The following is a 22,949-nucleotide window of genomic DNA, read 5'->3' as shown; positions in this document are numbered from 1 at the left end:
AGATTGCCCATCACTGGACTAGGACCTAGTGGGGTTGCCCGGTGGATTCCAGTCAGGGCGCATGCAGAAGTCTGTCTCTGCCTCCTCTCCTCTCACTGAATAAAAAAAAGACCAGTCCTTCCTTCCTCACGGTCCTACCTCTGTTCTGCAGGAACCTGCCCAGCCACATGCTGTGTTTCCTATTTCTTTTCTTTTTAATAAAAAAATTGTTCCTTTTATTCTATGAGAAAGAGCTCATTTACTCTCATGCACATGAGAGAAGCATCAACTCGCTGCTCTGCTAAATGTTCTAATTCCTTGTGCATTCAATGGTTACTTCTCCTACATGTCCTGACCTGAGACAGACCCACCACCTCAGGGCTCCGGGACGATGTTCTATCTACCGAGACAACTGACCAGGACCTTGTTTCATTGCTCAACACAGGCTTTAGCCTGAACACAGTCATGTCAGCAGGCACAGACCTGCAAAACTGTGTTTACAGTGTTCACCTTCCCAGTGTGATATGTGAAACAATAGCATAACACAACTATGAAAAAGTAACAGTAATTTTTATTATTTAAAAATGGGTCCTTCTGAGACCTTATATTTCAATCGTCCAAATGTCATTTCTGGTCACTCTGAGTGCAGATGTTCAGGGATATCTAGTGAATTTCTAAGAGACACATGGCTGCCCAGAGCCCAGGCTAGAAGAAAAGAGGATGAAATTGGGGAATCACAGGGCCTGTTAAACACCTTTCCCTGAAGGTGGCAGTGGTGTGGCTCATATGTTTGGTGACTGATGTCAGGGTGAGCTCTGCAGAGGAAATAGATTAATGTCTATTAGATTTATAAGACGTGTGCTTGGACCCCGCAATCTACTCCTAGACTTTTATCTAAAGGGATACAGAAATAGCAAGTGGGTTTTTGTAAAATATACTCATGAGAGTTATGCTTATAACTGAAAATGTTTAGAAATAACAAATTTTTCAGAGTTTAATGATAATAAGAGAGCACTGACTGATGACCTTTAGCCCTGGCCAAATACTGGATTGTTAGAGCATTGTCTGAAGCTCAGAGGTTGCCGGTTCGATCCCCGGTCAGAGCACATGGAGAAACAGATTGATGTTCTTATCTGTCTCTCCATCCCTTTCTCTCTAAAATCAATAAAAAATAAATGTTTTTATAAAGTGGTGACATATATCACACTGAGATGGTGAACACTGTAAACAGTTAAGCAGGTTTTTGCCAGCTGACATGACTGTGTCCAGGCTAAAGCCTGTGTGGAATGAAGAGAAGGAGGCTCTGCTCAGCTGTCTCGGTGGGTAGAGCATCGTCCCGGATCCCTCAGGTGGTGGGTCTATCCCAGGTCAGAACACGTAGGAGAAGCAACCAATGAGTGCACAAGGAATGGAAACAGCTAGAACAGCGAGTTGATGCTTCTCTCACGTGCACGAGAGTAAATGAGTCTCTGTCTCGTAAAAGCAATAGATCAAATTTTCTTAAAAAGAAAATAAATAGGAAACTCAGCATGTGGCTGTGCAGGTTCCCACAGAACGGAGGTAAGACAGTGAGGGAGGAAGGACTGTGTTCTCCCTCATCACTGAGCTACCTTGTCAACTTTCCTTTGTGTGTAAATTTATATATATTTTTTTTCCTTATTCAGTGAGAGAAGAGGAGGCACAGATAGGCTTCCTCATGCACCTTAATCAAAATCCACCCAGTAAGCCCACTAGGGCCTATGCTCTCTCCATCTGGGCAGCAGCTCAGTTGCTCAGCAACCACTTTCTTCTTAGTGCTTGAGGAAGGGGACGTAGAGGCATCCTAAGCACTTGTGGCCAACTCACTGCAGTCGAGCTATGGCTGCAGAAGAGGAAGAGAAACCGAGAGAGAGAGAGAGAAGCAAGAAGGGGAAGGGTGGAGAAGCAGATGGCACTTCTTTTGGTGCCTTGACCAGGAATTAAATCAAGCACATCCACACGCTTGGCCAAACAGCTGGGGAAAAATAAATACCTTTATAAAAAACATCACAAATCTCATAATGGTCTCTGGAAACTTTATTGTCTTTGCTATTTTCTTAGAAGAGCCTAAGTAACTGGTGAGTGGTTTTTGTGATGAGTACAGATTCTACTGACGTCCTCAACACTGTGTCCTTCTGCTTTGCTCTGACCAACTCTTTCCATTGTGTCCCATGTGCTCACCTCACCTAAACCTGAGTCACTGTTTCCTCCACCACAGGAGCCTATAACCTAAGATATTAGAACCTTCCCCACAGGGTACTGATGACCCTGAACTTGTAGGTTGGACCCTATACTCCATTGAGGCAACTGTTGAGTTTAAGTGTCAGGGCATCCATAAATGAGCGGGGGCCCAAATCAGACACAGAAGAACGTTGTTCCCTGTACTCACTGACTGAGAGCTCTAGTCCTTGTCCTCTTTGAACACTAGAAGGTAAATACCCAAGCAGATGGCACACAGAACACACACCAGGTCCTCATCATCACTATCAACATGAAACAAGTGTGGACGCTGAGCCCACGGACGCGTGCTGCAAAAAAGGGGCAGGGACAGGAGCATCGAAGAGGCTTGGGAGGCTCAGTTGGCCTCACTGCACTGTGGTCACTGAGCCCTGCCCACCCCACTATAAGTGCAGGCTGGCTCTGCCCTCCCCACCACTCACTCTGCCCTCCCACCTGACCCGCACCTCCAAGGGAGTCTCAGCCATGAAGACCCTCGCCCTCTTCGCTGCCCTACTCCTCCTCGCCTTCCAGGCCTGGGCTGAGCTCCTGTGGGAGACAGCAGACCAGGTGCCCGCCCAGGACCAGTCTGCTGTGGAGGAGCAGAACGTGGCAATCTCCTTCATTGAAGAGGAACGTGTCGGTCGAGAAGCTTCAGGTGACACCTGCCCACGTGCTACAGGGTCTGACCGCATCAGAGGGCCTGTCAGAGGGGCATGGAGTCCGGGCTCACAGTCGGGGATGACATGAGTGGGGAGAGAAGCAGGCACCACGAGGGGGGAGGAGGATGGGGGTGGGGCACGGAAGTGATGTGGACTTGGGTCATAGACAGTCATGTATCTGTGTGACCACGCAGAGTCAGCCACTATTTGTGATTTACACAGACACGTGACTTTTCACCCTAACCCTGCAGGTGTGGTCTCCCATAGTAGACACGTCTCCTCTGAGTAGATGTCCCTGACACTGGCTGTGCCTCTGCTCCCTGTGCCTGTCCCCAACGTGCCTGACCCTCCTGTTCCCTCCGCAGGCCTTGGGAGAGTCTCCGTCTGCACGTGCAGAAATGGCAGATGCAATAGAGATGAGCGTCTCTCTGGGAGCTGTAGGAAGAATGGCCGTCTATACAATCTTTGCTGTCGCTGAGCTTTGTGGATCGAGACCCAGAGCACTGAGACATTCCACTGAGGACCCGAGAGTGCATTTAGTCTGTGTACCTGTCCCTTCTCACCTTTCTCTCTCCAGAATAAACTTCAAGCATTAAACTCACTGTCTCCCTTTTTTTACATTTTATTTTTCTTTTTTTTTTTAATTTTTTATTTATTTATTCATTTTAGAGAGGAGAGGGAGAGACAGAGAGAGAGAGAGAGAGGAGAGAGGAGAGAGAGAGACAGAGAGAGGGGGGAGGAGCTGGAAGTATCAACTCCCATATGTGCCTTGACCAGGCAAGCCCAGGGTTTCGAACCGGCGACCTTAGCATTTCCAGGTTGACGCTTTATCCACTGCGCCATCACAGGTCAGGCCACATTTTATTTTTCTTACGTGTGTGGATCACCCATATCGACAATTCTGTCCTAAATGGTGTATATTAAGTTATACAGCTTTTCCATTCCAATAATGAACAGTTTGAGTATTACACGGCATTAACTAAGAAAAAATGAACATAATTACAGCAAGCTTAACAGAGAAAATTTAATTCATTCATAATAAAATTCAAAGGACAAAGGTGTTTAGTGTATACATAAAGGTGTGGTTCACTTCAGAAAAACTGGTTCCAATGGACTGTGTTACATGTTCTTTCATTTTAAGATGGGAGAGGGCAGTGATATGTATATTTTCTCAGGATAAGCAGGGGTTTTAGTCACATGTGCATCTTCCTAGCTTTAAGAACCAGATCAAGTGACCTAATGCCTCAGGGTGCAACCAAGAGAGAAAAGTAAGAACTACACCCAAACCAGAGCATACTGGCCAGCATCAGTGGTCTCAAATAATGAACTGAGAAAGGGGATCCCAGAGCCACTGGTAAAGCTCAGATGCCCAGTGACCGTGACCTCAATTGTCCTAGTTTGGACAAAAAAAGGTAGATCAGTCAATGTCAAAGAAAACTGTTGGTCTCAATGTACTGTATCTCTCTTTAAACAGATTCAGTCTACCAGTTACAATAATCCCGTACTGATTCTAATATAATCTAGCAAGAAATGGTATGTTTTTAGCAATGCCACGGACAGCCGCTCAGTCCTGAGCTGAGAGGGAGGCTGCAGGGAAGCCACCAAGACAGAGAAGCCTTATTTCCAGATGACAAGCACCTCTCTGCTCTCCTCTTTCTGATCCATGGTCGCCACACACATCCTAAAGCACGACCTTGGATTCTACGCTGAGGCTGTGCTGTGCTCATAGAACCTTCTCTTCGCTCCTTGCCCTGTGGCCACTGTCATTGCAGGAGACTCTTCCCTGCAAACAGTCATCCAGTCACACTTTACTCTGAACCTTCACCATCAGTCAGCATGCGCCCCTCTCAGCTTTCCCCTCCCCCATCCAGGACACGAGAGCACTGACACATGGGACACCCACCTTTACAAACCATGGTAGGAAAGGGACAAAATTCCAAATACTGCAAATTTTAAAACCACATAAAAATTCAAAATATCTTGTAGACAAAGAGAAGAGTCACAGAGAAAAGACAAACCCTGACAGTGTACACAGTACCTGGGACAAAGTGTGAATTTTATGAATTCATACATAAAATTCATTTTTTTTTTTGCTCATTTTTTTTCTTTTTTTTTTTTTCTTTTTCTGAAGCTGGAAACGGGGAGAGACAGTCAGACAGACTCCCGCATGCACCCGACCGGGATCCACCCGGCACACCCACCAGGGGCGATGCTCTGCCCACCAGGGGGCAATGCTCTGCCCCTCCGGGGCGTCGCTCTGCCGCAACCAGAGCCACTCCAGCACCTGGGGCAGAGGCCAAGGAGCCATCCCCAGCACCCGGGCCATCTTTGCTCCAATGGAGCCTTGGCTGCGGGAGGGGAAGAGAGAGACAGAGAGGAAGGAGGGGCGGAGGTGGAGAAGCAAATGGGCGCTTCTCCTATGTGCCCTGGCCGGGAATCGAACACGGGTCCCCTGCACGCCAGGCCGACGCTCTACCGCTGAGCCAACCGGCCAGGACTTTTGCTCATTTTTTAATTGGATTGTTTATCTTCCTGGTGTTGAGTTTAACAAGTTCTTTATAAATTTTGGTTATTAACCCCTTATCAGACGTATTATATAATATGTTCTCCCATTGTGCGGTTTGCCTTATTATTTTGTTCATATTGTCTTTAGCTGTGCAAAAGCTATTTAGTTTGATATAGTCCCATTTGTTTATCCGGTCTTTTATTTCCCTTGCCCGTGGAGATAAATCAGCAAATGTATAGCTGTGAGTGATGTCGGAGAGCTTACTGCCTATGTTTTCTTATAGGATGCTTATGGTTTCACTCCTTACATTTAAGTCCTTTATTCATTTTGAGTTTATGTTTCTGCATGGTTTAAGTTGGTGGTCTAGTTTCATTTTTTTGAAGGTACCTATCCAAATTTTCCAACACTATTTGTTAAAGAGACTGTCTTTACTCCACTGTATGCTTTTATCTTTTTTGTCAAATAACAATTGTGCATAAAGGTATAGGTTTATTTTTGGATTCTCTGTTCTGTTCCATTGATCAACATGCCTGTTCTTTTGCCAGTACCAGGCTGTTTTGAGTACAATGGCCTTGTAGTATAACTTGATATCAGGAAGTGTGATACCATCCACTTTATTCTTCCTTTTCAAGATTGCTGATGATATTTGTGTTCTTTCTTGGTTCCATATAAATTTTTATAATATATGTTCTATATCTTTGAAGTATGTCATTGGTATTTTAATAGAAGTTGCATTGAATTTATAAATTGCTTTGGGTAATATAGTCATTTTAATGATGTTTATTCTTCCTAGCCATGAATACAGTATATGCTACCTCTTGTTTGTATCTTCCTTGATTTCTTTTATCAAAGCTTTATAATTTTTTGAGTACCACTCTTCAACCTTCTTTGTTAAATGTACTCCAAGGTAATTTTTTTTTTTGAAATACTAAAGGGCATTGTTTTCTTAATTTCTCTTTCAGACAGATCATCATTACTGTATAAAAATGTCTCTGATTTCTGAGTATTAATTTTATATCCAGCCACCATGCTGAATTCATTTATCAGGTCCAGTAGTTTTTTTACTGCAACTTAAGGGTTTTCTATGTAGCATATTATCTGCAAATAATGATAGTTGTACTGCTTCTTTTCCAATCTGGATGCCTTTTATTTCTTCTTCTTGACTGATTGCTGTGGCTAGGACTTCCAGAACTATGTTGAATAAGACTGGTGAAAACGGGCACCCAGTCTTCTTTCTGATCTTAAGGGAATTACTTTTAACTTTAGCCCATTGAATATGATGTTTGCTGTGGGTCTGTCATAGATGTCCTTTATTATGTTGAGGTATGTTTTCTATATTCCCACTTTGCTGAGAGTTTTGATCATAAATGGGTGCTGAATTTTATCAAATGCTTTTTCTACATCTATTGATATTATCATCTGGTTTTACTCATTCCTTTATTTTATGTGATGAATCACATTAATTGATTTGCAAATATTGTACCAGGTTTGCCTCCCCAGAATAAATCCCACTTGATCATGATGTATGACTTTTTTCATCTATTGCTGGATCAGGTCTGATAATATTTTGTTAAGAATTTTAGCATCTGAATTCATCAGGGACATTGACCTATAGTTTTCTTTCTTTGTGTTGTCTTTACCTGGTTTTGGAATCAGAATTATGCTCACCTCATAAAAGGAGCTTGGAAGTCTTCCTTCCTCTTCAATCTTTAAAATAGCTTGAGAAGGATAGGAGTTAGTTACTTTTTGAATGCTTGGAAGAATTGGCTTTTGAAGCCATCCTGCCCAGGGCTTTTGTTGGGACTTCTTTGATAACTGCTTAAATCTCATATGTTGTAATCAGTCTATTTAGGTTTTCTGATTCTTTAAGATTGCTTTTTGAGAGATTATATTTTTCAGAAAATTGGTTCATTTCACCTAGGTTGTCTAATTTTTTGGCATACACTTCTTCATAGTATTTTTTTACAATCCTTTGTATTTCTGCTGTGTCATTGTTACTTCTCCACTCTCGTTCCTAATTTTATTTATTTGAGTCCTCCCTCTTTTCTTTCATTTGGTGAGTCTTGTTAAAGGTTTATCTATCTTGGTTACCTTTTCAAAAAACCAGCTCTTGTTTCATTGATCTTCTATATTGTTTTTTTAGCCTCTCTGTGATTTATTTCAGCTCCAATATTTATTATTTCCTTTTTTCTACTTCCTCTGTACTTAACTTGCTGTTCTTTTTATAGTTTTTTTAAATGCTGGGTTAAGTCATTTATTTGAGCATTTTCTAGCTTCTCAAAGTATGCCTGAAATGCTATGAACTTCCCTCAGGACTGCTTTGGCTGTGCCTCATAAATTTTGAATTGTTGTATGCTCATTCCACTTGTTCAAGGATAATTTTATTCTTTGACCTCATTGTTGACCCATTCATTATTATAAACATGCCGTTTAGTTTCCAAGTGTTTACATGTTTTTCAGTTTTTCTATTGTTGTTGATTTCTATTTTCATGCCATTATGGTCAGAGAAGATGCTTGATATGATTTCAATCTTCTTAAATTTGTTGAGATTCGTTTTGTACCCTAATTTGTCATCTCTCCTAGAGAATGTACCATGAGCACTTGAAAAGAATGTATATTCTGCTGCTTTAGGTGGAAAGTTTCTGAAGAAAACTATTAAATTCAGTTAATCTTGTGTGTCTTTTGAGTCTGCCGTTTATTTGTTAATTTTCTTTCTAGAGTATCTATCTAGTGATATTAGTGGGGTATTGAAATCCCCTACTATTATAGTATTGCTTCTGATCTCACCATTTTTTTTCCATTAAAGTCTTTGTTTCTTTAGGTGCTCTTATATTAGGTGAATAGATATTTATAATGGTGAACTCTTCTTGTTGACTTGTTCCTTTATCATTATGTAGTGACCTTTTTTAACCCTTACTATGTCTTTGTTTAAAAGTCTGTTTTGTCAGATATAAGTATTGTTACCCCAGCTTTTTTTCATTTCCATTTGCATGAAATATCTTTTCCATCCTTCTACTTCTAGTCTATGTGTATCTTTTGTTTTGAGTTGGGAATCTGGTAGACAGCATATGTATGGGCCCTGTTTTCTTATCCATTTAGCTCCCTATGTCTTTTGATTGTATCATTTAATTTATTTACATTTAAGGTTATTATTGATATGTAGTTGTTTATTGCCATTTTTATCTTTAAATCTACATTCTTCTTTGTTTTGTTTGTTTGGGGTTTTTTGGGTTTTTTGTATTTTTCTGAAGCTAGAAATGGGGAGACAGTCAGACAGACTCTCGCATGCGCCCGACCGGGATCCACCTGACACGCCCATCAGGGGCGACGCTCTGCCCACCAGGGGGCGATGCTCTGCCCCTCCGAGGCGTCGCTCTGCGGCAACCAGTGCCACTCTAGCGCCTGGGGCAGGGACCCAGGAGCCATCCCCAGCGCCCGGGCCATCTTTGCTCCAATGGAGCCTTTGCTACAGGATGGGAAGAGAGAGAAAGATAGGAAGGAGGGGGGGTGGAGAAGCAAATGGGCGCTTCTCCTATGTGCCCTGGCCGGGAATCGAACCCGGGTCCCCCGCATGCCAGGCCGATGCTCTACCGCTGAGCCAACCAGCCAGGGCTACATTCTTCTTTTAATAGATTATTTTCTACTTTGTTCTGTCTACAGCAGACCACTTACCATTTCTTGCAGCATTGGTTTGGTTGTGATGAATTCCTTGAAGTTTTTTTGTCTGGAAAGCTTTTTATTTCTCCTTCAATTTTAAATGTTACCCTTTCAGGATAAAGAAGTCTTGGTTGTAAGTTCTTGTTCTGCATTACTTTGAATATTTCTTACCATTCATTTCTGACCTCAAGTGTTTCTATTGAAAAGTCAGATCTCATCCTAATGGCAGCTCCTTTGTAGGTGATTGTTTTATTCTTCCTGCTTTTAATTTTTTCTTTATTTTATAGCTTTGGTATTTTGATTATGACTTGTCTTTGTGTAGGTCTTTGGGGGTTCTTGTTTAATGGGTTTCTCTCTGATTCTTGAACCTGTATGACTCCTTCCTGCATCATTTTAGGGACAGTTTTAGCTGTAGTTTTTTCAGTCAGGTTCTCTATCCCTTGTTCTTTCTCTTCTTCTTCAGGAACCCCTATTAAGCGGATGTTGTTTCTCATCATGTTGTCACAGAGCTCTCTTAGAGTTTCCTCAAGCTTTATAATCCTCTTTTATTTTTGCTGTTCTGCTTTCGTGCTTTCGCTTATCTTGTCCTCTAAGTCACTGATTTGATGCTTTTATTTATTCGGCCTGCTTTAAATTCCTTCTATTGTAGTCTTCATTTCTGATATTGTGTTTGTCACTTATGTCTGGTTCTTTTTTATAATTTGGTGTCCTTTTATGCTTACTATTTCTTTATTTAGGTACTCATTAAGTCCATCCATTGTAGATTTAAGATCCTTAAGCACACTAAGAATCATTATTTTATACTCTGCATCCCGTAATTTGATTACTTTCATTTTATCCAGATTATTTTCTGAGTATTTTTCTTGTTAATGCATATGAGTTAAGTTCCTCGGTCTTCCCATTGTTCCTGTGTGTGGTTTGCAGTCTTGTTCTAGTTGTGGTCTCCTTACCTAGTAAAGGCGCTTTGAAGTCTTAATTTGCCTCTTTTCAGTTTGCTTAACTCAGCAGGGAGCATGTTTACTGATCTCAGCAAGGGGTTTATTTGGAACTGAATTCAGGAATGCAGTGGGTGTGTCCTCTGAGAATCTGAAGGCATGCTCTGCAAGTTACTGTCCAGAAATAGGGCACATTCTCAGTATCAGAAGGGGGTGGTGTATCTCAGGTCTCTCTGGAAACCTGAGTTTCTTCCCCTCCATTTTATTTCCTGTTTCTACTATGTCATTCATGCTGATTGGAGCTGGAAAGCTTTTTGGAGGTGAGACACCCTGAACCACTCAAGTTTCTGCTCTGTTGAGGAGTCAACCAGTCTCCCAGCTATGGCCACCTCTGCACTGGATAATGAGTCAGCTTCACAGGTTAGCACAGTCACTCTTCTCCCCATCATTGTTTCTCTCGTGCTCCCTACTTTTCTCATGCAACACGAGTTAATACGCTCAGATCTCCTCACCCCGGAAACACAGGCAAGTGGCTGTGAGCTATATTATCTGTTCTGTCCCTTTACGGCACCCCAGCCACTTCCCACATAAAGAACTTTCTTTCTTCTCCCCACTAAAGCTGTATGTCTGTCTCATCCAGTCCCTGAATTTCTAACTGGGTCACCAGATCTGAGACTGAGGGCCCCATCTCTCAGGGTCTCTCTCCCTGTAATGAGAGCCCTTCTGGAACCTCAGCCTCAGCCTCCCCTTGCTCCTGGGAGCAGGGGAGTTCCCAGCATATCCCCACACTCCTTACCAGGATTATTGTGGATTCTTCTGTGCTCTTTCATTTTTGATACCTGTTCTCTTAGTCCAAAGTTGGTTTTTCACAGTCATTGTTCCCAAATTAATTTGTAATCCAGTTTGGTGGTGTGAGCTGGCAGTTTGTGCATCTGCCTACTCTGCTGCCATCTTGGAATCCATTAGTATTTCATTTTAGAAATTAAAAATGGAATCTTTCCCATGAGTAATATTTTATTGACATAAATCTGTTTATTGGCCATGCTGAGCTTCAAGAGAGCAGGGACATCCAGTGTATTTTTAACAGAGCACAGACCAGCCAGAAGAAAAGATGACAAAATTGGGGAATCATGGGAACTTTTAAACACATGCCAATGTCTGTGCACCTCAGTTGGGCTCATATATTGTGGTGAGTGATGTTGAGATGACCTCTGCAAAGGATAATAAACAAACTTTTGTTAAATGTGGAAGATATGTTCTTTGAAGCCACCATGAACTTCTAGACATTTATCTGAAAAACAAGCAGAAATAAGCAAAATGATGTGTGTAAAAGAATACACACTGTAGTTATAATTGCAACTGAGAGTGGTTATGAATTACCCAATTGTCAGGGTTTAAATATAAATGAGAGATAGCTAAAAGCTGACATATGAATGCTGCTATGTGTAACATCGTTCACACAGGGAGTTGGTCCTTTGCTTACTGCAGAATCAGAGTTGGGGTTAAGCCTGGGGTTAGAAAAAAAAACAGAACATGAGGACCCTGGTGGCTCCTGCAGAGCAGGTAGAGGGCTGGCACAAGAAGGGTGACCAATAGTCCACTCATCACTCAGCAACGTTTGAATTTTCTTTGTGCATGATTTATTTTTATTATTTTACAAGCTTGAAGACATAAGAAGGAATCAAGTGTTATTGTTGTGTTTGCTATTTCTCCAAGATGAGAGATGTAACTGGTAAGCAGTTAATGCAACATCTTAAGATTATACTGATGTCCAAATAAATCTCTCCTTCAGGATTCCTCTGACCAACTCCTTCCCTCGTGTCCCTGTGTGCTCACTTCCCCTGAGCCTGAGTCACTGTCCTCTGTGTCCTAGCACCTATCCACCCAAGACATGAAAACCTCCTTCATATGGTCATGATGCCCATGAACCTGGATAATCACCCCTTCAACAAATGGAAGAGGACTGGATTAAAGAGGTGGGACCTCCATAAATGAGCAGGGCTCCAAATCAGACACAGAAGAACTTTGTACTCACTGAATTAGAGCTCTAGTCCTCATCCACTTTGAACACTAGAAGGTAAATATCGAAGCAGATGGCACACAGAATACACACCTGGTCTTCATCATCACTATGAACATGAAACAAGTGTGGACCCTGAGCCCTCGGATGAGTGCTACCACGAAGGGGTGGGGATTGGAGCATGAAAGAGGCTAAGAGGCCAAGTGGCCCAGGCCCAAGGCCAACCAGCGGCCTGCTGCCCTCACTGCAATCTGGTCGCTGGGCCCTGCCCACCACTATATAATTGCAGGCTGGCTCTGCTTTGTCTGCAACACACTTTCCCTTCCCACCCAACTCGCACCTCCAGGGGACTTTCAGCCATGAGGACCCTCACACTCTTCACTGCCCTGCTCCTCCTGGCCTTTCAGGTTACGACTGAGCCCCTGCGGGAGACAGCTGACCAGGTACCCACCCAGGACCAGGCTGAGGCCAAGACCTGAATGTGGCTATCTCCTTCACAGAATTGGAACGCGTCACTAGAGAAGCTAAAAGTGACACCTGCCCATGTGCTACAGGGTCTGATTTCATCAGAGGGACTGTTAGAGGAATGTGGAGTCAAGACTCACAGTTGGCGACTTGATGAGGTGGGAGAGACAGGCTCCACGAAGGAGAGGAGGAGGATGGTGGGGCAGAGAATGAGCATGGACATGATGGACTTGAGGAATTTTTTAAATGTTTTTCATGAAATTTTGATAAGCAATATTATCAATTTCATAAATACAAATGTCATTAAAGACAAGCAATTGTTCTTCAGCTGCTTTTTATGGAACTAGTACATCTTCAATATACCAGTAATCTGTGCAGTTGCGCAGATGAATGTTAAAAAGAAGGAGGAATGTAAATTTGTCGTTTCCACATTGGGCGGCTGCCCAGGAACCCAACTTAGAGAGAACCCTGATTACAAAGTTCCATTTTAACAACCAGTTTACCCAACTCAACAAAATATTAGGTGTCAGTTTGCTAATAGAATTATTTAAGGAAATCACTATTTGCCAGGCTTAGATTCTACTGCTGAAGGCATAGTGTCCAAGTGTTCACTATGTGCCCAAATAAATACTAAGCAAAGTAGGGAAATTAAGAAATAAGGAAAGAGGAACTTTCCCCGATGAACATTTAGAAATAGATTTTACTAAAGTAAAGCCACCTGCACAGGAATACAAGTACCTCTTAGTTTTTATTGACACCCTTTCAGCATAGGTAGAAGCTTTCTCTACTAGAAATGAGACTACAGTAACAGGTGTTAAGAAATTACTATATAAAATGATTCCCAGATTTATCTTGCCCATTAATATTAGGTCTCATAATGGGCCTGCGTTTATATCTAAGGTCTCACAGCTAGTAGGAAAGGCACTCAGTATTAATTAGAAATTACATGGTGCTTACAAGCCTCAGATTTTAGGAAAGCCAAACCAAAATCTGAAAAAAGTCTTGACCAAATTTATTCTAAAAACTGGTGAAAACTGGACTAGCTTACTGTCCTAGTTCTGCTAAAAGCTAAATGCACCAAAAATTAACCCCATATAGAATAGTACTAGTGAGGCAATACCCCTTTTCCCTCAGTTCCCTTACAGACCCCCATGAAGACTATACAAACACATCCCACCAACTCCTTTAAGTGGACCCTGAGAAGGCCCAGATGCCCTGCACCAGCCACAATCGGAAGCTGGCCACTCAACGTATGACAGAAGCTTGAGGAACTTCACTGTGGGAATCCTTATAATTGAACTTTGGGAAGGGAGGGAAACTAAAATCAGGGAGAGGCCAGAGCAGGTCATCTTAAGTTCTGATACATGTGCTGCTGTAAGTAACACAGAAGGGAGATATAAGTCCCTTTGCTAGAAGGGAAGCTACGAGGTAAATAAAAAATATATGTGTGTTCTTATAGCTACCTCTATAAAGTAACCTATAAATATAAGATACTTAAAGGGAGGACACTTCAAAAATAAGTATGTTTTTAAAAAATTACTTGTTGCCAGCGTGCTTGTCACTAAAAATTAAAATTTTTGAAATGACGAGTTCTGATTAATTAGAAAGGGATATAATCCCTTTAATAAAGAACAGTAGAAAGTACAGAGATACTTTAGGGGAAAAAAAGAAGAAAGTAAGTTGTTATGAAATCTAGTTCTTTCTAAATGATAAAAAAAAGTTTATAAAAGTTAATGGTTATGTGAGTTGCAGAAGGTTTGTGCAGGGTGTAGGCAGTTTGAGAAAAAGTATACTCTAGCAAGTTAATGACACTCAGAAGTCACTCTTTCCTTAAACTACAGGGTAATAAAAAGCTAAATCAAGGATTTGCTTAGAAGTTAAATAAAACCAGTGGAAAATGTAACAATGTGCCAAGAAACTGTAAAACTGTTAGCAGTTTCATTTTTGCTGTTTTTGTTATTGCCATATAAATGCTCAAATTGTTCATTATTGGGATGGAAAAGCTGGATAACTTAATGTAGACCATTCAGGACAGAATACTCCATTAGGGCTAACCACACACATCAAAAAAATGGAGCACAAAAAAAAAGAGAGATGGGGGGTGGGGGAGAAACAGTAATTTTAAATCTTGAAGTTTATTCCAGAGAGAGAAAGGAGAGAAGGGAAAGTGACACAGATGAAATACACTCTTGGTTCCTCAGAGGAATGTCACAGTGCTCTCAAAACAGCAGTTATTGTGTGGACGGAAATTTCTCCAACACCTTCCAGAGAAACGCTGATTTCTTTCACATGAGCCACTTCTGCACATGCATACGATGAGTCTCGTAAGGGCTGCGGAAAGAAGACCAAGGTCAGGCATGGGGGGTGACAGACACAGGGCAGAGAGGCACAGTCAGTATCAGGGACATCTACTCAGTGGAGACGTGTCTACTATGGGAGACCACACCTGCTGGCTTAGGGTGAAAGCTTGTCTGTGTAAATAACAAGGACTCTGCGTTGGTCATGCAGACCCATGAGTGTCTCTCACACAAGTCTATCACATCCGTGCTCATTCTCTGCCCCGCCCCAGTCCTCCTCTCCCCTCGTGGTGCCTGCTTCTCTCCCACCTCATCCCACCCGCGACTGAGAGCCTGGAGTCCACGTCCCACTGACAGGCTCTCTGATGGGGTCAGACCCTGGAGCACGTGTCATCTGAAGCTTCTGCAGCAAAGCTTTCCTCACATGAGAAGGTGATGGACACATCCTTCTCCTTGGCCTCAAGTAGGTTCTCAGCAGGCACCTGGTCAGCTGTCCCCTCCACAGGCTGAGCCTGGGCATGGAAGGCCAGGAGGAGCAGGGCAGAGAGGAGGGCGAGGGTCCTCATGGCTGAGAGTCCCCTGGAGGTGCAGGTCAGGTGGGAGGGCAGAGTGAGTGGTGGAGAGGGCAGAGCCAGCCTGCACTTATAGTGGGGTGGGCGGGGCTCAGCGACCACAGTGCAGTGAGGAGAGTGGAGCTATTGGCTGAAATGGGGCCAGGGCCACGGGGCCTTCCACCCTCTTTGATGCTCCTGTCCCCGCCTTTTCATGGAAGCACGTGTCTGTGGGCACAGTTTCCACACTTGTTTCATGTTGATAGTGATGATGAGGACCTGGTGTGTATTCCGTGTGCCATCCACTTGGGTATTTACCTTCCAGTGTTCAAAGAGGACAAGGACTAGAGCTCTCAGTCAGTGAGTACAGGAAACAATGTTCTTGTGTGCTGATGCAAGACCCTGGTCACCTCTGAGGGTCCTCACCCTGCGACCGGACCATCCCTTACTATTAGAAGGTTTGTTCACCAGGTTCAAGGACTGTGTGGGAGGTTGCTGGCCCTGGCTGGGTGATCTCCTGAGGCGGAGGGGCGGTGACTCAGACTCTGTGAAGTGAGCACAAAGGGACACAAAGAAAGGAGTTGGTCAGAGCTAAGCTGAAGAACACGATCATTTCCTGATGTCAGTCGGATTTAAACATATCACATAAACTGCTCTCCAATGACTTGGGTTCTTTTTTAGAAATAGGTGATACAACGAAATTCCGGCAACCCGCCTCTGATATTTCTGTTTTAAATAAAAAAAGTAATTCTTGCACCAAAAAGAAAATTTGAAGGGGAGCTGAGTGATGAGTGAGACTATAGGTCCCCTCCCTGAGCCAGCCCTCCCCCTGCTCTGCAGGGGCCACCAGGGTCCCTGTGTTCTGAGTGTCCGTCCTCACCTCAGGTTTTACCTAAAACTCTGTTCCAGCAGCACACACAGGACCGTGTCCCTGTGTAAACGGTGTTATACCATTCCAGCATTTATAAGTCACCTTTTAGCAGTCTCTCATTGGTTGTTAAATTCTGACAGTTTGGTTATTCCTAACTATTTTCGGTTGCAGGCATAACTGCAGTGAGTATCTTCTGGCTTATTTCTGACTGTCTTCTAAAGAAATGTCCCTAGTAGATTCTGGGGTCAAAGTAACACATCCTATACATTTAAGTGATATTAACGTATCTTCCTGTCCATAGGTTTTGTCAACATCGCTCACTAAAACATATGAGCCCACCTGCTGCCCATGCACAGTGGGAGGTGTTTAAAAGGTCCTGTGATTCCCAATAATGTTCTTTATTTTTCTTACCCTGGGCTCCAGGCAGCCACGTGATTTGTTATAAATACTTTGGATGTCCCTGACCCTCTGGCAGCTCAGAGTGACTGTTAAACAGAGTTCTGACCAATCAAATGTAACCTCTGAGTTGGACCCATTATTAAAAAATATTGAATTATTCTTATAGTTAATAGTGGTGCTGTGTTATTGTTTTATATTTTTTTCTCTTTATTTCTACTTGGAGGATGGGAGCAACTGGAATTGTGGCCTTTCGGTTCTGCCCATGGGAAGGACAGTTACTGCATGTGGAATCATAGCCAGGCAATGAGAGATGCCCGTCTTCAGACCCCAATTGAGGCACATCCCGCGCCTCCAGTGCTGCCTGCAGGCCGATTGCTGTGAGCTGTAAATAACCTGCTCCTGACTTTCTGAAACCCCCAGTGGCGGGGACCCTGGGGTCCAGGCATGGCGGAAAGCAGTCTGCTACCTGAACTGTGAGGGTTGACATCTCTCCCAGAGTGACAGGTAAGACCTGCAACCCAGATGGAGTCCTGGCTTTCTGTCTCTCCTGAGTCACGGGGCTACATGTGTCCACATTGAAGAAGTGCTTCTGTTTATTTTCTCTGAATGTCCTTTCTTCTTGGCATCAGTTTTTGGAAATAAAATACTTGGCCGATTTATTCCTTTTGGTTTGTAGGGTTTATTTATACATTCAGGAAATTGTCACTCTGTCCCAGGGGCTTCGAAACATTTGCATGGTCTGTCATTTCCCTTTGGCTCTTTCTCTTTTTTACATAAATACTTTGCATTTTTATGTACTGTCAATATTTTTGGTCATTTGTGAGTTTGTCTCTTCCCTACTACTGTGTGTAAAGCCTGGTCTTCCCTGGGTCAGTGCTCTCGTGTCCGTGTCCTGGGGGAGGGGGGGGCTGAGAGGGGCACATGGTCATTGACGATAAGTTTCAATTTAAAAGTATTTCTAGTTTAAAGTATTCACAGGACAAATTTTCTTGAATTACTGTATTTCCCCAGGTATATAAGATGCTCCCATGTATAAGATGCACCTTGATATTGGGGCCTAAAATATGAAAAGAAAAATGTATTAAATAAAGTTATTGAACTCAAGTTTTATTCATTATAAAATTCATACAAGTCCTTATCTCTGTCAAAACCCCCATCCACTACCTTGTCCTCATCTGTGTCTGATGACAAATCACTGTCTTCATATATTGCCTCCTCCTCAGTTCCATCTATGACATTGGAAATATCATATCCACTGTAAAAGACGCACCCAGTTTTTATTCCTCAAATGTTTTGAAACACGATCCGTCTTATACATGGGGAGATACAGTAGATGTGGTCATACTGCAAAGATCCTATAGAAGTTTCTAGGTGTACAACACAGCCTCAGGGTGGAACCCAAGGTCATGGCTTTGGGACGTGTGTACAGACCTGGAACAGGGAGAGGGGGGCAGAGAGGTGCTTGTCATCTGGAAATAAGGCTTCTCTGTCTCGGTGGCTTCCCTGCAGCCTCCCTCTCAGCTCAGGACCAAGCACCATTCGGTGACATTGCTAAAAACATACTGTTTCTTGCTAGATTATATTAGATTCAGTATGATATTTTTGTGACTAGTAGACTCCATCTCTTTAAAGAGAGAGTTGAGATCAACTCTTTTAATACACAATGAACTAATCACCTTTTTATGGTTCATGGGGGACCATCATTTCCCTGGTCGAAGGCATGACTTGTGATACTGACCAGATCAGGACTCTGATTTCCTCTGGCCATTATTTGAGATGACTGATGCTGGTCAGTCTGCTCTGGTTTGGGTGTAGTTCTTAATTTTCTCTGTTGGTGGCATCCTGGAGCATTAGGTCACTTGATCTTGTTGATACAGCTATGTGAATGTGCACATGTGAATGAAACATCTGCTTATCCTAGAAAGTATCTCTGCATATCAATCTCCTCTCCAGCCTTAAAATAAAAGAACAAGTAACATGCTTATTGGGTCTACTCTTCTCGAAGTTAATGGCACCTTATTTATGTCCTTTGTTAAAATTTTCCTAAGTGATAAGCAGGCAGTCAGAGAGACAGACTCCCTCATGTAAGCTGACTGGGATCTACCTGGCAAGCCCCCTACTGGGCAAAGCTCTACCCTTCTTGGGTCATTTCTATGTTGCTCAGCAACAGAGCTGTTTTAGCACTTAAGGTGAAGCCACAGAGCAATCCTCAGTTCCAAGGGCCAACTTTACCTAACTGGGCATGGTTGTGGTGGGGGGAGTGAAGGACAGAGAGAAAGAGAGAGAGAGAGACAGAAGAAGAGGGGTAGGGAAGCAGATGGTCGCTACTGCGGTGTGCCCTGACCGGACACCTAACCCAGGATGTCCATACGATAGGCCTGTGCTCTACCACTGAGCCGAACAGCCAGGGTTCAATGGCACCTTTTAATACCCTCCATAGAAACATTTCACTTTAAGTTTCATTATTAATCGATTGAATATAGAAGGTTAAAGTTTCCTTAAAAAAGAATCATGGTCCGTTTGTTGGTTTTATTATTGCCGTGTGATGCTCAAATGGTTCATCATCAGGATGAAAAGGCTGGTTCATTTAATGCTGATGACACAGGACAGAATTTTCTGTGCAAGTGCATCACACTAACAGGATAAATAGAGAAAGATACAAGATGTCCACAGAGTAGGTGGACATTCCAAGTCCCTCTTCCGGAAAACAAGGTGGATTATAACTTAATTCTGAGAACACTCATATTGAAAGACCAACTTTGGATAAACTAAGAGAATTCTACAGCCAAGGACCACCAAAGAAGCCATGGAAACTGGTAGGAAGGGCAAATACGCAGAAAGGGCTGCCTTACTCCCTGGAGTGATCAGTAGCTGGGAGGGACACCCATGACCGTGATGATTACCCAGAGAGTTGTGGGTCCTCAGCCCCAAAACTGGAATTCCAGCCTAGAGCACTGGAGCCTGGAAGGGCTTACGCTGTATTTGGCTGAGAAAGGAGCCAAGGATCTGTTTGATTGAAGGAAGCAGAACTGTCGGACCCAGGCTCTGTATTAAAGGGACTGCACAGAGAGCCTCAGTCACAGTCACTTTCCTGGAGCTCCAGGAGCAGGGACAGGGGGTATATTGGATTTCCCAGGGGAGAGAGTGGTCTCAGAGGATCAGGGGGAGACACTCTGAGGGAAGGACACCCTAACCCCTGGGCGGATTCACTCCCCAAATCTAAAGTAAACACTATTCCTGGGAATAGCATCACCAGCAAAGGGAAGAAACTACTCTGCCCACAGAGACTCCCCTGCTCCAGTTAGAACAAAAAGGGGCTTAGAGGCAGCAGCACGTTAGGAATACAAATGTGATTGCAGAGATCTAAAATACACCGCCACTCTCATGGCTGGGTGCTCATCAGTATGGACGAACGGGAGGCATCAAGGCGTGTCTGTGGAGGCCAGGAGCATGCTCGGTATGGCCCGTGGAGACTGAAACCCACAGCAGCTGCTACACAGGTCCCAGTTCACACAGTTCGGATTGAGGCATGGGCCCTCCCTTGGCAGGGGCGGAAGCCTGAACAAGCATTCATGTGTGCAAGCCCACAAGCAATGGTGAAGGCCGCGGCTGCTGCTGCAGAGGTCCCACCCCGCATGCAAACCCACCCATGGTACAGGCATGCCCTCAGAACACGGGTGGTCCAAGCTGGTGCTGGCAGGTGGAATCCCGCAAAGATGCTGAGGAGGTTTGAGGTGAGTCTCAAACCCACCACTGCGATATGGACCAGCCCTCGGCAGCAGCAGAGCCCAAGGCAAGTTCAAAAGCAGTCCAAGCTGGTGTGTGCGAGCCCGCCAGAGACAGCAGAGGCGAGTTGGCCACGGAAGCAAGCTAATGCCAATACCACCTTAGCACCAAACAGCAACAGCCGCGGCGGGCCAACGGACATACCACACACCATAAGCACAGGGGTCACATTCACTGGACCCCACTGACTACACCCTACAGAGTGCTGAAAAAGAATAAAAAAACTAAAACTAAAATATAAACTAAATAAGCAAATAACAATTTTGATAGAATGACACCTGAGGTTAATACAGGCCACATCTGATACCATACCTAATCACTGAATTACAGTACTGAGTCCAACAAGTAACCAGCAATAAGAAGCAACAGAAAGCAGATCTCAGGGGAACTTGAACTTTTTTTTTTTTTTTTTTAATATATAATTTTATTTTTTTAATGGGGTGACATCAATAAATCAGGATACATATATTCAAAGATAACAAGTCCAGGTTATCTTGTCGTTCAATTATGTTGCATACCCACCACCCAAAGTCAGATTGTCCTCTGTCACCTTCTATCTTGTTTGCTTTGTGCCCCTCCCCACCCCCTATCCCTCTCCCATTCCCCCCTCCCCCCCGTAACCACCACACTCTTGTCAATGTCTCTTAGTTTCACTATTATGTCCCACCTACGTATGGAATAATACAGTTCCTGTTTTTTTCTGATTTACTTATTTCGCTTCGTATCATGTTATCAAGATCCCACCATTTTGCTGTAAATGTTCCGATGTCATCATTTCTTATGGCTGAGTAGTATTCCATAGTGTATATGTGCCACATCTTCTTTATCCAGTCATCTATTGATGGGCTTTTTGGTTGTTTCCATGTCCTGGCCACTGTGAACAATGCTGCAATAAACATGGGGCTGCATGTGTCTTTACGTATCAATGTTTCTGAGTTTTGGGGGTATATACCCAGTAGAGGGATTGCTGGGTCATAAGGTAGTTCTATTTGCAGTTTTTTGAGGAACCACCATACTTTCTTCCATAATGGTTGTACTACTTTACATTCCCACCAACAGTGGATGAGGGTTCCTTTTTCTCCACAGCCTCTCCAACATTTGCTATTACCTGACTTGCTAATAACAGCTAATCGAACAGGTGAGAGGTGGTATCTCATTGCCGTTTTGATTTGCATTTCTCTAATAGCTAAAGAAGATGAGCATCTTTTCATATATCTGTTGGCCATTTGTATTTCTTCCTGGGAGAAGTGTCTATTCATATCCTCTTCCCATTTTTTTATTGGATTGTTTGTTTGTTTGTTGTTGAGTTTTATGAGTTCTTTGTATATTTTGGATATTAGGCCCTTATCTGAGCTGTTGTTTGAAAATATCATTTCCCATTTAGTTGGCTTTCTTTTTATTTTGTTATCAGTTTCTCTTGCTGAGCAAAAACTTCTTAGTCTGATGTAGTCCCATTCATTAATTTTTGCCTTCACTTCTCTTGCCATTGGAGTCAAATTCATAAAATGCTCTTTAAAACCCAGGTCCATGAGTTGAGTACCTATGTCTTCTTCTATGTACTTAATTGTTTCAGGTCTTATGTTTAGATCTTTGATCCATTTTGAGTTAATTTTTGTACAGGGAGAGAGACTGTAGTCCAGTTTCATTCTTTTGCATGTGGCTTTCCAGTTTTCCCAGCACCATTTATTGAAGAGGCTTTCTTTTCTCCATTGTGTGTTGTTGGCCCCTTTATCAAAAATTATTTGACTATATATATGTGGTTTTATTTCTGGACTTTCTATTCTGTTCCATTGGTCTGAGTGTCTATTTTTCTGCCAATACCATGCTGTTTTGATTGTCGTGGCCCTATAATAGAGTTTGAAGTCAGGTATTGTTATGCCCCCAGCTTCATTCTTTTTCTTTAGGATTGCTTTGGCTATTCGGGGTTTTTTATAGTTCCATATAAATCTGATGATTTTTTGCTCTATTTCTTTAAAAAATGTCATTGGAAGTTTGATGGGAATTGCATTAAATTTGTATATTGCTTTGGGTAATATAGCCATCTTGATTATATTTATTCTTCCTAGCCAAGAACAAGGTATATTCTTCCATCTCATTATATCTTTTTCGATTTCCCTTAACAATGGTTTATAGTTTTCATTATATAAGTCCTTTACATTCTTTGTTATGTTTATTCCTAAGTATTTTATTTTTTTTGTTGCAATCGTGAAGGGGATTATTCTTCTGAGTTCCTTCTCAGTTGTTTCATTGTTGGCATATAGAAAGGCTATTGACTTCTGTATGTTAATTTTGTATCCTGCGACCTTACTGTATTGGCTTATTGTTTCTAGTAGTCTTTTTGTGGATTCTTTGGGGTTTTCGATGTATAGGATCATATCATCTGCAAAAAGTGATACCTTTACTTCTTCTTTTCCGATATGGATGCCTTTTATTTCTTTGTCTTGTCTGATTGCTCTGGCTAGAACCTCTAGTACCACATTAAATAAGAGTGGAGACAGTGGACAACCCTGTCTTGTTCCTGATTTAAGGGGGAAAGCCTTCAGTTTAGTGCCATTTAATATGATGTTAGCTGATGGTTTATCATAT

General features: G+C 42.8%; 1 protein-coding gene and 1 long non-coding RNA gene across 2 annotated transcripts in view; one reads left to right on the top strand and one right to left on the bottom strand.

Moving 5' to 3' along the window:
• The window catches only part of LOC136308487 (defensin alpha 4-like), a 148,446-nt gene that overhangs the window by 104,176 nt on the left and 21,321 nt on the right, over window positions 1-22,949 (top strand). The gene's annotated exons all lie outside the window — the stretch shown is intronic.
• LOC136307662 (uncharacterized) lies at window positions 14,576-15,356 on the bottom strand. Its single transcript, XR_010725982.1, has 2 exons — window positions 15,181-15,356; window positions 14,576-14,790 (listed from the first exon to the last, which is right to left on the bottom strand). It is a non-coding gene; the product is annotated as an uncharacterized lncRNA (long non-coding RNA).

This window comes from Saccopteryx bilineata, chromosome 6, assembly GCF_036850765.1.
Source record: "Saccopteryx bilineata isolate mSacBil1 chromosome 6, mSacBil1_pri_phased_curated, whole genome shotgun sequence".
Lineage (NCBI taxonomy): Eukaryota > Metazoa > Chordata > Mammalia > Chiroptera > Emballonuridae > Saccopteryx > Saccopteryx bilineata.
This window is presented reverse-complemented; position numbering and strand designations above follow the sequence as displayed.